Raw genomic sequence first — 15321 nt, 5'->3', positions numbered from 1 at the left:
TGAAGTGCAGCTGTTGTACTTTCTTGAAAAATTTGTGGTAGATTTTTTTGTTTTGTATCTGCAAAATGAAATGGAAACTGTATGAAGTGTTCTACTTTGGTTTTATTACTTTGTGTGATGCCTGTTTTCTTAAACGTGTGCAATTCCTTTGCCTCATTCTTAAACAGAAGGCTGTCATTGAATAAAAAAATGGCGAGGATGTGGAAAATAATCAAATAGCCTGTCATCAAGCTGTGATATGAATTTTCAGAGTAAGAAAAAAAAAAGACTTCAGCATCAAAAGATGGTATTAGCAGATATAATAGCAGTACCACTTAGTTTGTAAGATTGTTCCACCTTTTTAGAGATGTGCTTTTTGTTACCAGTACGCAAAGCAGTTTGAGATATTTACTGAGTGTGATGTTGCTATGGAACTTTTATTCTGTAGGCTAACAGAATATACTATAATGCATATTTTAGAGCATCAGTAACTGTTCAACTGTGCTTATTTTTTGCTATTCTTTGTGAGAGTCCAATGACAATGAAACTGTGTATCGATTACTGCTACCTCCCAGAAATCCCATTCTCCGCTTTCCTTTAGATTTAGATTACTTTCAGAGTTGATCACAATATTTACATACACCTTCGATACAGATTGAAGTAGATCAATAGTAGTAGTCCTGGTCTTGAAAGAAAATCCCTGGTTTTAAGAAAGAAAAAAAAAAAGCAGACACACGTCTTGTTTTGCGCTCTAAATTATGACTCCAGTCACTGTTGTCAGACCGATTCATTCTGTTGCTAAATGTGTTGACACAGTAAGTATTAGTTGTGTTGACTTTTCCTGTTACCAGATTGTGTTATTTACTTCTTTTGGCCTGTAACAACATTGTCAATACTAAGCTATCCTTTTGGGGGACTGGGGAAGGGCATTTTGGGGTTACAGATGCAAGAGTGAGTGAAGTATATGTTGTTTTTTTTAAAAAAAGGGTTAGTTACGTAAGAGCAGAAATAAATTTTGAGAAAATCTGTACTGTATCTTAAGGAGCCTGTTCTGACAAACTGCTGTCTGTGTGCATTAATGCACACTAGAATCACTCCAGGTAATTACCTCAATGTGGAAAGCCAAAGGAAAAATGCATAACCTAGTGCAGTTCTGTGGACGTAAGCTGTGCTAGCTTTTGGTCCCTCCTCTTACCTAGTTTTCCAGCAGTCTTCCACCATACATCAGTGCCCCACTGTACCCCTGTGTGCACCTTGTTGAAGTTAGGTGTTCTGTTAAAGCCTCTATCTGGTAGCTGCAGAGCAACTTTCACTGTAGTTGCACTTCTGTTTTGTTTGGGACAGAAGGACCAGAAAGGGTCTTGGTTGGTGTTTCTAGGGCCCTTAGCTGCTGCCCTTTAGTCAGTGTCTTTGCTGATGGGAGGGTGTCCTGATGCACTGGGAGCATGTCAGTTGGCAGCTCAGTGCTGATTGATACCAGCCCAGCATCCAGAGGGGGCTGTTATCACAGACCTCATCATCCTCCACATCTCCCCCTACAACCATTGTCAGTAGCTTCAGAATGAACGTTTGCTGGGAGAAGACTCTTCAGCGCACAGTAGCAACGCAGCTCTGGTGGAGTGTTTTGTTTTGATTAAACTGTGTCTGTAAGGAAAGAGAAAGGAGGCAAACAAGAAGCACCGCTTCGTTGCCAGTACTGCGTGACAGACGAGAAAACCTGCAAGTTCATAGTTCTGAGGGGAATGGACCAGCCTGCAGGTCACCCACCTGATCTCATTCCTCAGTGTCCATACAAGAGAATGATGAAATCCTGGAATAGTAGTCTTCTGGGTCCTGTTCTCTGAGAACCTTCCACTAGGAGGGTAGAATTTCCACATGGCAAACCAATAAAACTAATTCTGACAGGCACCTGCACCCATCTGTGCCAAGATCCACCCCTTCCCTTCCTCCTCTCCTGTACACACCTCTCAGTGAAGAATACCTACCATGCTTTGTCCTAGATATATATGCCTTTTTTTCTTACCCACCACCCTTGCTATGATCTTGGAGTCAACTGCTATATCTGAGGGGACTGTACTTTCCTGGTCTAATTGAGGTAACTTGAGGTAATAATTTCTGCATGTTTCCCACTCTTCCTTGCATGCCTTTATCTGCTTCTGTGCCTGGATCAAACTCGGGCTTGGATTATGTGCTTTTGCGTCGTACTTCTCTAGGTCTCAAGTCTGGGAAATGTCATGCTCACCCACGATCAGACCACACTCAAGCTGATCCAGCTGATGGAAGGTGGGGTATGGAATAGTCCTTGGCAGCTCAACAGCTGCCTTTCAGCAGGAAGGTTTGGAGTAGATATGCTGGCCTGTGATTTGGTAATAAGGGGGGCATAGTTTGCTGCTTTGCATGGGACAGGCCCTGGGAATGGGCATGAGAGCAGTGAGAGGGCTGTATTCAGCACCTTTCCTCAGGAATGTTGGGGCTGTACTGGACTACTATTCCATCGACTGAGACTGCTCAAGAGGAGCAATAAACAGGAGGAGCTGGAAGCCATTATACAGCAGGACGGCTACGACTTGGTCGCCATCACAGAAATGTGGTGGGACAACTCGCATGACTGGCATGCTGTCATGGATGGCTACAGACTCTTTAGGAAAGACAGACCAACAAGGAGAGGTGGGGGAGTTGCTCTATATGTGAGGGAGCAACTGGAATGCATTGAGCTTGGCCTGGGGGCAAATGAGGAACGAGTTGAGAGCTTGTGGGTTAGAATTAAGGAACAGGCTCATAAGGGTGACATTACAGTGGGTGTGTACTAGAGGCCACCTGACCAGGAGGAGGAGGTTGGTGAGGCCTTCTACAGGCAGCTGCAAGCAGCCTCACAGTCACAGGCCCTGGTTCTCATGGGGGACTTCAACCACCCTGACATCAGCTGGGAAGACCATACAGCTAGGCAGGCGCAATCCAGGAGGTTCCTACAGAGCATCGATGACAACTTTCTGATGCAAGTGGTGGAGGAACCAACAAGGAAAGGCGCGCTGCTGGACCTCGTGTTAACAAACAAGGAGGGACTGGTAGAGGATGTGAAGGTTGGAGGTAGACTCGGCTGCAGTGACCATGAAATGGTTGAGTTCAGGATCCTGCGTGGAGGAAGCAGGGCGATAAGCAGGATCAAAACCTTGGACCTCAGGAGGGCTGACTTTGCCCTCTTCAAGGAGCTACTGGGAGGAATCCCGTGGACCAGGGCTCTCGAAGGCAGGGGGGTCCATGAGTGCTGGTCGCTCTTTAAACAACACTTCTTCCATGCACAGGAGCAATGCATCCCCCTGAGAAAGAAATCTTGCAAAGGAGGTAGGAGACCTGCATGGTTAAACAAGGAGCTTCTAGCAGAGATCAGGCAGAAGAGAAAGGTCCATGGAATGTGGAAAGAGGGGCAGGCCACTTGGGAAGAGTACAGCAACGTGGTGAGAGCATGCAGGGATGCGACGAGGAAGGCCAAGGCCCACCTGGAATTGAAGCTGGCAAGGGATGTCAAAAACAACAAGAAGGGCTTCTTCAACTACATCAGCAGCAAAAGGAAGGCTAGGGAGAACGTGGGGCCGCTGCTGAATGAGGCGGGTGTCCTGGTGACGGAGGATGCGGAGAAGGCAGAGCTACTGAATGCCTTCTTGGCTTCAGTCTTCAGTGCTAAGACTGGCCCTCAGGAATCCCAGGCCCCGGAGGTAAGAGAAGAAGCCTACAAAGAGGACAACTTTCCCTTGGTCGAGGAGGACTGTGTGAAGGATCGCTTAAGCGATCTGGACATCCACAAATCCATGGGCCCCGATGGAATGCACCCACAAGTGCTGAGAGAGCTGGCGGATGTCATTGCTGAGCCACTCTTCATCATCTTTGAGAGGTCCTGGAGGACAGGAGAGGTGCCCGAGGACTGGAGAAAGGCCAATGTCACTCCAATCTTCAAAAAGGGCAAGAAGGAGGACCCAGGGAACTACAGGCCGGTCAGCCTCACCTCCATCCCGGGAAAGGTGATGGAGCAGCTTATCCTGGAGGTCATCATGAAGCAAGTGGAGGAAAAGAAGGTTATCAGGAGTAGTCAGCATGGATTCACCAAGGGGAAATCATGCCTGACCAATCTAATAGCTTTCTACGATGACATGACTGGCTGGGTAGACGAAGGGAGAGCCGTGGATGTTGTCTACCTGGACTTCAGCAAGGCTTTCGACAGAGTCTCCCATGATATCCTCCTAGGGAAGCTGAGGAAGTGTGGGCTGGATGAGTGGTCAGTGAAGTGGATAGAGAACTGGCTGAATGGCAGAACTCAGAGGGTTGTCATCAGCGGCTCTGAGTCTAGTTGGAGGCTGGTAACAAGTGGTGTCCCTCAGGGGTCAGTACTGGGCCCAGTCTTGTTTAACTTCTTCATCAACGACCTGGATGAAGAGTTAGAATGCACCCTCAGCAAGTTTGCTGATGACACCAAACTGGGAGGTGTGGTAGACACACCAGAAGGCTGTGCGGCCATTCAGCGTGACCTGGATAGGCTGGAAAGCTGGGCAGAGAGGAACCTGATGAGTTTCAACAAAGGCAAATGCAGGGTCCTGCACCTGGGGAGGAACAACCTCATGCACCAGTACAGGCTTGGGGTGGACCTGCTGGAGAGCAGCTCTGTGGTGGTGGACGACAGGTTAACCATGAGCCAGCAGTGTGCCCTGGCTGCCAAGAAAGCCAATGGGATCCTGGGGTGCATCAAGAAGAGTGTGGCTTGCAGGAGGAGGGAGGTTCTCCTTCCCCTCTACACTGCCCTGGTGAGGCCTCATCTGGAGTACTGTGTCCAGTTCTGGGCTCCCCAGTTCAAGAAAGATGAAGAGCTACTGGAGAGAGTCCAGCGGAGGGCTACAAGGATGATGAGGGGACTGGAGCATCTCCCCTACGAGGAGAGGCTGAGGGAGCTGGGCTTGTTCAGCCTGAAGAAGAGAAGGCTGCGAGGGGACCTAATAAATGCTTATAAATATCTGCAGGGTGGGTGTCAGGAGGATGGGGCCAAGCTCTTTTCAGTGGTGCCCAGTGACAGGACAAGGGGCAATGGGCACAAACTGAGGCACAGGAAGTTCCGTCTGAACATGAGGAAGAACTTCTTCCCTCTGAGGGTGACGGAGCACTGGAACAGGCTGCCCAGGGAGGTTGTGGAGTCTCCTTCTCTGGAGATATTCAAGACCGGCCTGGACAAGGTCCTGTGCAGCCTGCTGTAGGTGACCCTGCTTCAGCAGGAGGGTTGGACTAGATGACCCACAGAGGTCCCTTCCAACCCCTACTACTATTATGTGATTCTATTCTGTGAGCGATGAAGACAAACCTGTCCTGCAGCAGGTGCTACAGCTAGTTGTGTGCTGATGGAAGCAGTAGTCCAGGTCGGTCTGCCTGAGCAGATGTGGCTGGGGAGAAGTGTGGCACGTGGTGCTGTGTGACAAGCGAGGGTGATATACTCTGTTCTTCAGAGGCTCATCTGTGTTCTAGGGTTATACTTCAGGCAGTGTGAGATTCTCAGTATTTGCCATTCAGATCACTGTGAAAGTAGAGTAGAGAAGTGTTCTTAGCACAGGGCCTCTGAGGCACAAACTCTGTCTTTCCCTTGTACTCCTGCTTGCACTTCCTGAACTGTTCCTGTTTTCTGGCAGACTCACCTGCAGACTGCTGCAAGTCGTATGAGTGTCACAAGAGTCCTGTCACCCTTCTTCCTTCCTGTTACGTGGCGTTAGGGACCCTTACCAGTAGTTGTGGTGACAACCTGGCCAGCCACTCTGCTTGAAGGACTCTGTTTGCAATGCAGCTGATGAAGAAAGGCTATGACTTTCTTTTACAGAGTAGTGAATCCAGCTGGGAAAGTTGGACTCCAGTCATCTCAAAAGGCGACAGGAGTGTAGCCTGTCTCCAAGCCCTGCCAAAGACTTAACCTGCTTACTCTGTATACTTGTGCAGACACATTGGCTACAGTGCTCTCTTGGCAGCCCCCTGCAGCACTTGGACCTGCAGTGCATTGATCATCCATTCTTAGGGCTTTGGGGACCAGAGAAGCTATCCTGATGAATACTAGGAGGACAGGGCTGAGAGTCAGCTGTGCAGGTAATTCCAGAAGTAGGAAACTGTTAGAAAGGCAGTAGGACTGGCAGACCTTCCCCAGCAGCTTGTTCTGTCACACTCCTTGGTCTGAATTTTATTGCCTCAGGAAGAGCTAGCAATTACTCCTGGTGGTACGGAAGCCAGGAGTCTCGTGGTCTCGTTGCCATCCTAAAGCAAGAGCTACTTTGCCTTCTGCTTTTAGACTGAAGATGGCAAATCGCCATCAGCAAGGTTGACACGCCTTTCCTTAAGCTTGTTGATTCATCTCTTGCTAGTTAAAAAACCACAACAAAACAAAAAAAAACCTCAAACCAAACAAACTCATTACTTTAAAATGGTGTGTTCTCTCTTGGCTCTGTAAAGACTGGTGGGATCCCTTTTATTAGTTGTGCCTTCCTGTGTAGCAGCTGTTTGCCCAGGTGGCAGGATGTTATGGAAGCCCAGGCTGCACAGCTTGCAGAGACTATTGCCTGTGTCAGGGATACTGCTTGGGGGTGGGGGAAGACTGTCAAAGACAGGTAAAGAAATACTGGTTTTGTGCCTAGGAAATGATCCTGGTAGGCTTGTAGAAGTGTTAAGTTCTGCATGTATGGTCCATGGGTTTCCTGCATCTGGCTGCTAATCTTATGGGTATGGGAGAACAGCTCAATTTGGGAGACTTAGAAGCAAGGCAGTGTATCTCATGAAAGCAGCAGCCATGATTCAGAGGACACTGAGGTACAACTTGCCCAGAAGATCCTCTGCCTATGGTCAGCTGACTACAGGTGATCCACCTGCATCTTGGCACACATTCTGCAGATCATCCTGGACCTAGATGAAATGCATTTGTGGGTTAGTGATTTGGGTGACCCGAACCAGCAAGGGACATGCTGTATTGACCTCTGATGTGAGGACTAATGTTTCATTAGGGGAGAGGATCTTGGCTTATCCTGGCAAAAGATAGTAGAGTTGTAGAGATACGGTGCGGTGAACTTGGCCAGCTATGAGCTTGTGTCCAGCCTTATGACTGGTTGATTGATTTGATGCAAGTCGGGGAAAGCTGGGCTTCAAACAGTGATGATGAGCCTCTTCTCTATAGATTTCTCTTTGGATCTCAATTTTAGAGCCTGCAGCTGGTGGTGGTTCTATGTTCCCATGTTAGTCCCATCTGTGAAACCTCGTATCTTCCATCTTTTTTGGCTAAAACTTGGAAGTGGTTGAGACTGATACCTGCATCAGAGAGAGGAAGTAATAAAAACGTTTTGAGAGAGGGCTCTGTTTTCTCCAAGTATTGGAGGAAGTACTTTATCCATTCAGTACTGTTTTGCCTCATGTCATGTTTTGGGCATGAAAGTGGCCATTTGACAGCAGAATGAGCAGTAACAGGCAGTGGCAGGAGTATTTAGTATGCTTGCCTAACTAGTGCTAAACAGCTGCTGAAGGTATGGATAGGACCTTTATATGTTTGTGTAATCCCAGGGCATGCAGAAAGTAGGTAAAATCAAAGAGCATAGCCAGTAGGTTGAGGGAGGTGATTATTCCCCTCTAATTAACACGTAAGAGATGGATCTGAAATAACTGCATGCAGATTTGGGCCCATAGTACAAGAAAAAGATGCTAGGGTTTGTGATGTACAGCTAAGAGCTGGGGAGCTAGGTTTGTTTGGTGTTGTGAAGGCTAAGATGGGTTTTAATGGCTGTCTTTTACTACCTAATAGATGGATATAGAGAGGGATGTAGAGAGTCATTCATGGAGGTGCACTGCAAAAAGATGAGAGGAAACACAGATTGTCAGAAGTGAAAATCTGAATAGACAGAATAAATTTTTCTCAGTTAAGGTGTTTAAGCACTGGGACAAGTTACCCAGAGGGCTCCATCCTTGAAAGTATTCAAAACTTGACTGGCAAAGGCCTTAAGCAACCTGACCTCATTTTGAAGTTAGCCCTGCTTTGAGTGGAGAGTTGGGCAGGATGGCGTCCAGAGGTCCTTTCCAGCCTGAGTTGTTCTGTGAATTGCTCCATAATCTTGCCTGGCACTGAGGGCAGGCTGACAGGCCTGTAGTTCCCAGGATCCTCCTTCGGGCCCTGCCTGTAGATGGGTGTTACCATGTTACATAAAAATCTATTTGGTACGGGAGCATGGAGGTTGAGAAGGAGCTATAAGGATTCAGACTATTTTCAAACTCTTGTTGTGTTTCAGTACCTAATAAGAATAAAGCTGTATACAGATAGGCTGCCAAAATAAATTGAGAGCACTTGTAGGTAACAGTTATGAAGATTATTTTGAAATTTGTTGGCCTGGGAAAAACAGTGATAGTGGAATGAATCAAATTAAAAACTCCAAGCTGGTTGTGAAGAAAGAGGACATTTCAGCAGAGATAGAATTGTTTGTTTTGTAGGTTATTCTTGTGTGAATACCTTATCAGTTAGTTGCAGAGCATGGTAATCTTCACTCAACTTATGCTGAACAATTTCTGCAGCATCTCTGAAGATTTAAAAAAAATACACTTTCTTGCTTGTGAAGTCACTTCTGGACTTACAGTAGTGACTATTGCACGTATTGTACTTTCTAAGCTGATAATTCTCTAGAACTGCTTTCTTCTCTGCCTGCCTCAGTGACTTGTGACTTTTAATGGTAAAGAAATAGTTGGCAGTTGAGAACCATGTCTCCACCTAAGCTTAGACTGAAGGTCTTAAATAGATGGGAAGCCTCAGTAAATAAAATTATTTACTTATGGCTATGAATAGTAGATGGCTAGGATGCTATTGTATATCTTGTTAGTCTACATCTTAAGTGTATTTTAAACTCACATGCATTCTTGGAATTTTACTGCTTTTTGCTGTAAACTCAGCACAAATTGAAGTCTACTCCAAGAATAGGGTATTACTGTAACTTGTTCATCACAGGATCTGCTCATTAAAAAAAGATACCAACCAGTAGGCAGGGCAGTGCAGAGAGAGAAGTACTGTTCCCTACCACTCCTCTCTGGTAACAGCTGGTAGAAGTTTGATCTGATGGCCAATTGATTGCTACGAAGTTATGTTTACCAAAGGTTAGAGAGTCTGGCAGACTTATAAATAGAAGATAGTTTGCAGTCAGATATTACAGGTGGATCTTCTCTTTGGCAAATTAAGATTGGTTTCCTTGTAAAGTTAATCTCCTGACCAAGTCAGTCTGCCAGTAGTGTAATATTAATTGTGTTAGATAGGTTTTATAACCTTCTATCCCCAAATGGAAACAAAATAAATCCACAATACTGCCTTTTCTACTTACTCAAACTTTAGTTTTGTAGAAGGTAATACCAAGTTATAATTAGATCTTTGCAGCTGTTACTTCAAATGTGTGGCCTCCATCCCAGTGGTGCTTGCATGCTTCCCAGGTGATTAAAAATAGAAATAGCTGTGGTAGAAATAGTATTAGAAATTGTTTGGCTAGTGTAAGTGCTAGTGTGTACGCAAAATACTATTACAGAAATGTGAAGTTAGTCTTAGGATATGGTTAAATTAGTGGACATACAACATCATGTAGGTGTGGAATGTCTGCGTAGTGTGGAGACAAAAAAATGGGTGGAGTGGGACCGAATTGTGGGCTAGAATTTGAAATGTTTACCGACAGCTTGGGGAGGGGGGGAGGAAACCAGTGTTGGGAGGTGTTTCAACTATACTGAGATAAGATTTGTGTCATCAAAAAGACAATTTTGTTTTTTTTTTTCCTCCCTGAGAACTATTTTATTCTGTGTGTATTTATCTTCACTAATGAAATTACCATGGAACATACACTGGTGCTTTCCTTACTCAAGTGTCTTGGTGGCGTGACTGCAGGAAAGGTGAAAGCTGCTGGACTTAGCCTGCCAGATGACTCATATAAATCAGTATAGGAATTAGGAGGGTTTTTTTTACTATTCCCTGCTGCAGACTGTTTAGGATTGGGTTGCCTACTGTTGGCTTAAAAACAGCTGGAAAACATAGAGAAGAGAACTATGGTTGACTGCTTTTTAACTTTTGTTTCATGTTGAATAGATGCATAAATGAAGGTGTTTGTCCTAATCTTTTTTCATCTTTTGTATTTTTTTTTTTTTTGGAGGATCTTGGAGGCTAGTCACACAAGAAATCTTTGTGCCTTTGGGAAGTTCTTCCCGTTACAGAATCACAGAATCACAGAATAGTAGGGGTTGGAAGGGACCTCTGTGGGTCATCTAGTCCAACCACCCTGCCGAAGCAGGGTCACCTACAGCAGGCTGCACAGGATCTTGTCCAGGCGGGTCTTGAATATCTCCAGAGAAGGAGACTCCACAACCTCCCTGGGCAGCCTGTTCCAGTGCTCCGTCACCCTCAGAGGGAAGAAGTTCTTCCTCATGTTCAGGCAGAACTTCCTATGCTTCAGTTTGTGCCCATTGCCCCTTGACCTGTCACTGGGCACCACTGAAAAGAGCTTGGCCCCATCCTCCTGACACCCACCCTTCAGATATTTGTAGGCATTTATAAGGTCCCCTCGCAGCCTTCTCTTCTTCAGGCTGAACAAGCCCAGTTCCCTCAACCTCTCCTCGTAGGGGAGATGCTCCAGTCCCCTCACCATCCTTGTAGCCCTCCGCTGGACTCTCTCCAGTAGCTCTTCATCTTTCTTGAACTGGGGAGCCCAGAACTGGACACAGTACTCCAGATGAGGCCTCACCAGGGCAGTGTAGAGGGGAAGGAGAACCTCCCTTGTCCTGCTGGCCACACTCTTCTTGATGCACCCCAGGATCCCATTGGCTTTCTTGGCAGCCAGGGCACACTGTTGGCTCATGGTTAACCTAATTAGTTAATGAGGTTAACCTAATTAGTTAATTAGTAGATACTTCATGACAGAAACTTGCAGAGAGACATACTAGATAGAGGTATAAATTCAAAGAACTTTCAGTTATCCTGTTAGACTTTATTAAGACAATATAAATAGGATTATCAGTCAAAGGTAAAAGGGAATTTAAAAAACGTAGTGCTTGCACAGAGTTAATACAGCTGCTGATGTGATTTACTGTAGTTTGACTTGGAACAATCCATCTGCCATATTGGACAAGGGGGGGATGAAGTGGACTATAATATGGCAATAAAACAAAAGATTATCTGGGTCCTAATCTCAATTTACCTAGAATGGTAGTAGTCCAAATAAAAAACTATAAAATATACCTGACTTTATTGCTAGCAGATACAGAGAAACCAAGTAATGATATAAATTGTGGAAAAGGATTTATCACTGTTAGATTTTTGCTTTCTGTAGGTAAGAAGTATTGTCTGTCCGCTGTGGTTTTCAGCAGAAAACCTTGCCTAGGCAGCGACAATGATTTATTTCGTGTGAAGAGTTCACAAATTCTCACACAGTGGTCCAGCAATGGTCTAGTAATTTACATTGTTCTGTCGAGGATTTTCCCAGTGAAATTGTCAGTATTAAGAATCTGGGGTTGTGCCTCGAAATGGTCTTCATTAGACGTCAGCTTCCTGCCTGCATCAGAGTTTTTAGACCAGTGATTGATGCAGCAGATCTATGACTTGTTGTACACATTTTGAGACCTTCAGATGAGAAGAAAAATAGCAGACTGCTAATGTTTGTGTTACAATCCCGTTCTGATAAGGAAAGGAATACTTAAAAAGACCGTTCAAATCCCCAAAGAAAAATTACCTTCCTGCTTCTTTTCTGCACTGCAGTGGAGACTCAAAATTGAGATTGCAGCTAATTAGAGAAACTGGAAAACATCAGCAGGGAGGGCATTGTAGTGTCAATAAAGATCATGGGATTTTTGCCATACTGTCTTTGGAGAGGTTGAAGTAATTTTTTTCTTGCTTTGGAGTGTTGAATAGCGATGGAAGATGGGTGCAACAGCTCATGGTGGGAGTGTCCTCTTGCCTGCCATACAGGCAGCGAAGTAGCGAGAGTAGCCTTTTGCAATTCAGCAGCAAGTGTGGCAAACGAGCAGGAAACAAGGTGGGAAACATTTGTTGAGAAGGCCCTTGAAAAGCAATGTTTAGGTTTATCATAGTAGCAAAGACGAAAGATAATGACAGTGTGGCTGCCTAAGCTAGAATGGGCTTTGCTTTGAGAGTGGCAGACACTAGTGTGGAGCTTTCATATTTTTCAGGGCATTTAAAGCCCTGTAGGAAATAGTCAAATTTCAGCTTGTTAAGAGAAACACGCGACTAGAGTTTTGAAGTGAAAAATAAAGTGTTCATTTTGACTAAGCTGTTTTCACAAATGGGGTTAATATTTACCTTGCTGGTCTCTAACAGTCTCAATTTTTCCAGTGTTATCCTTGCCCTAGAACCTGAATCTTTTTTCCACATCAGTGGAGTGTATTACCAGTAAGCTATGGGGTCAGCTGAACTGATCAAATTTGAGTTTATAAATACTGATTAAATGTCAACATTAAGCAAAATCTCTAATTTTGATACCTTTAATTGCATAAGGGGCAGAAGATCTGGAATCATTAACAGAGCAAATATGAATTAGCCTTTTTCTACAAAAGAGATATTTCTGTTGTCTGCTGAAAGTGAAAAAGTAGTGTTTTACCACTGTTGTTCCATGTGATTTTTTTGGGAAAAAATAGAGTTATTTGTGCCCTCTGTTCCCGGCCTGCCCAAAATCTTCTCTTTAGCCTTGTGTGTGAAGAGCAGCTGCAGAGCTCAGCTCTGTGGGTCCTAGAGCGGGCATTATGGGCACGAGAATGCCTTGGCAAGACTCTTGTGACTCAGTTCGTTGGGTTAACATGGCTTAAAACTTCCTTCCAGTGTTCTTTTCCCTTTCAGCATACGTGGTCTCTTCCAGCTCATGATTGTGAATGTGTCAAGGTATAGCAAGGCCTGTGTTTTGCTAGTGGTAATCAGCCCTGGAAGAAAGAATAAATGTGTTTGGACTTCTGGAGCCCCTTCTATCCTGTGCCAAATGACTAACAAAAACTGTTGCAATCAAAGCCTAAATGTAGGCAAGTCTCTTCATGCTGAAGGCAGGCTTAATCATTTCATCTTCTAGTTACAGATTTCAGCAGCAGCTGCTGAACATGCTCATTATATATTGCAAAAATTGTATAATACAAAAAGTGATCTGCAGCTGCTAAAAGGAAAGCAGCTAGATTCCTGTGGGCATAATGGTCTCCGGCAACTGTGTTGTCAAGAAGTGCTGAAGCTGGCCGCTGTGTGCCAGTTTTTTTCTATTGCTTTTTAATAGTAGGCAAAATCCTGTGTAGGTATGCCCATATAAAAACCACCACTTTCTCTTTGATGAAGAACCTACAGAATTAAACAGAACCTGGAGAAATCCTTTGCTTTAGTCAAAGTGGATTCAGAGTTCTCCAGTTCTGGTAAACTGTGTCATTGGTTGTATTTGTTCAGCTGAACAGTGGTACCAGCAGCTGGCGTTTACGTCTTGCGTGATTTCCATGCCCTGCCCCCTCCCCCCCCCCCAATATATAATAGCACTCTTAAACTCTCAAGATGGATATATTCAGGTGAGCTTGGTAGCTGGAATCCATTTAGTGTTTCAAACACTTTACAGTCCATGCGTTTTCTCCGTTAGCCATGTGGTGATGTGGTACATTGCCAAGGGTTGAAAGGCAGCAGGTCAGAGTGGAGCATGAATTTGCTAATGCTGTGTTAGCTGAAATTATTTAGTTATTTTGTGTACTTTCAGGTGGAAAGTTCATTCAGAGTTTTCATGTTTTTTCATTAAAGAAACATGATCATTGAGCTGAGACTGCAACATGGCAGGCAATGAACAAAACCTAAAGTAATATTTTCTACTACATTTTACTAGGAAATATCTGAAAGAAGATTAGACCAGTGGAAAATTAATACAAGCATTTACTGAGTTAAAGTTGGCAACAGTCAAATTGCTCTCTTTCAAAAGGGTTTGTGCTTCTCATTAGTTTTCACCTTTTACTAATTACGGTAGCTACTCTCCCAAGTAAGCTACACTGCTTTATTGTTGTAAGGAAGTGGAGTTGATGTGTTTTGCCACTGCTGCTTTTGCAGCAACTGAAAACGTGAGATACAGCAGAGATAATCTTATTAAGCATAGTCTGAGTAATTCTCAACTGCATTACTGTTTCTTATTTGACCAGTAGGTTACTGATACAGTGTGTGGGGTTTTTTTGGTTGATTTGGTATGTCCCTGAAGCATGGACTATTTATGGATTCAGTTGGTGTAAATCAGACATGCCAATAAGCACTAGGGTTTTTTCATTTTGGTTGTTTTTTTTTTCAGTTGGCATTTCTCCCCCTCATTTTCCATGTTGATGAATTTTATTCCCATAAAGCATATGTTTGTAGCACTTTTGATCCTTTTTTTTCGTTTCTTTTTTCTGCCTAAGTAATTTTGATTATTATTTTTTCTATTTACAAGATAAATAAAGAGATTATACTCAAAAAAATCTTCCAGTGACTGACTCCTCTCTTTTCAGAGAATACCTTTGACTGCCAGGCAATAATTTAGATTCTTGCTACTGTTTCTGAAGAAACCATTGTGGTACTTTTCCTACTTTCAAAAAAAAAAAAAAAGCTAGTCAAAGCCTGTACATTCTGGGGTAGGAGTTGTTCTTTGATTTCTGTTAATTTATTTCAAAATTTAGTGGAGAGTGTCATTAGTATTGCATCTACTGAACAGTATAATATTTTCTGAGCAAGTTCTTTTAGTTGCTAAATGTTGTCACTGATCCCGTAATTGGAAAGACTTCAGAGTATAGGGTGGTTCACAGGAAAATCCTTGCTGTTAACGCATGGAGTCATTTTTAAATGTTTCACCTTCTTCCTTTGGGATCAGTGTGTTTTAATGCTGTAAGAGAGTTCATAGAAGAATACTAGGGAAAGCAAAACATGTTTAACTACTGTTTACTTAGTTCAGTCTAGTCTATTGTAAATCTTAATGTTATATTTGGTTTATCTGTGGGAAAATACAAATAGATTATTTGCTTCTGTATGGTACATGATAAAACAATTTCTTTTTGTTGTGTGTTTTTTTTATATGTATCCTTTTTGGCATTCTTTTTGATCCAATTAACTTAGATTTAAATTGATAATGACTAGCTTTAAGTAGGCACCTGGTTATTCCGTTTAAATCACATTTCAGAACCCGTACAGCTGATGCACATATGTGTTTCTGCTTTGAAGGATACGTTCAGCAGTGCCTGTAACAAAAGCAGGGAAGTTAAAAGAGGAGATAAAAATGAATTGTATAGAACACAGAATATGGAAAAGGACAAAATGTGACCTTTTCTGTTTAAATCTAAGCTGAAGTG

At 43.8% G+C, this 15321-nt stretch overlaps 1 protein-coding gene across 3 annotated transcripts in view; it reads left to right on the top strand.

Moving 5' to 3' along the window:
- MAST4 (microtubule associated serine/threonine kinase family member 4) overlaps positions 1-15321 on the top strand; it is a 300471-nt gene that overhangs the window by 127194 nt on the left and 157956 nt on the right. The gene's annotated exons all lie outside the window — the stretch shown is intronic.

Source organism: Opisthocomus hoazin, chromosome Z, assembly GCF_030867145.1.
Source record: "Opisthocomus hoazin isolate bOpiHoa1 chromosome Z, bOpiHoa1.hap1, whole genome shotgun sequence".
Classification (NCBI taxonomy): domain Eukaryota; kingdom Metazoa; phylum Chordata; class Aves; order Opisthocomiformes; family Opisthocomidae; genus Opisthocomus; species Opisthocomus hoazin.
The sequence above is the reverse complement of the archived record's forward strand: the minus strand, read 5'-3'. Positions and strand labels throughout refer to the sequence as shown.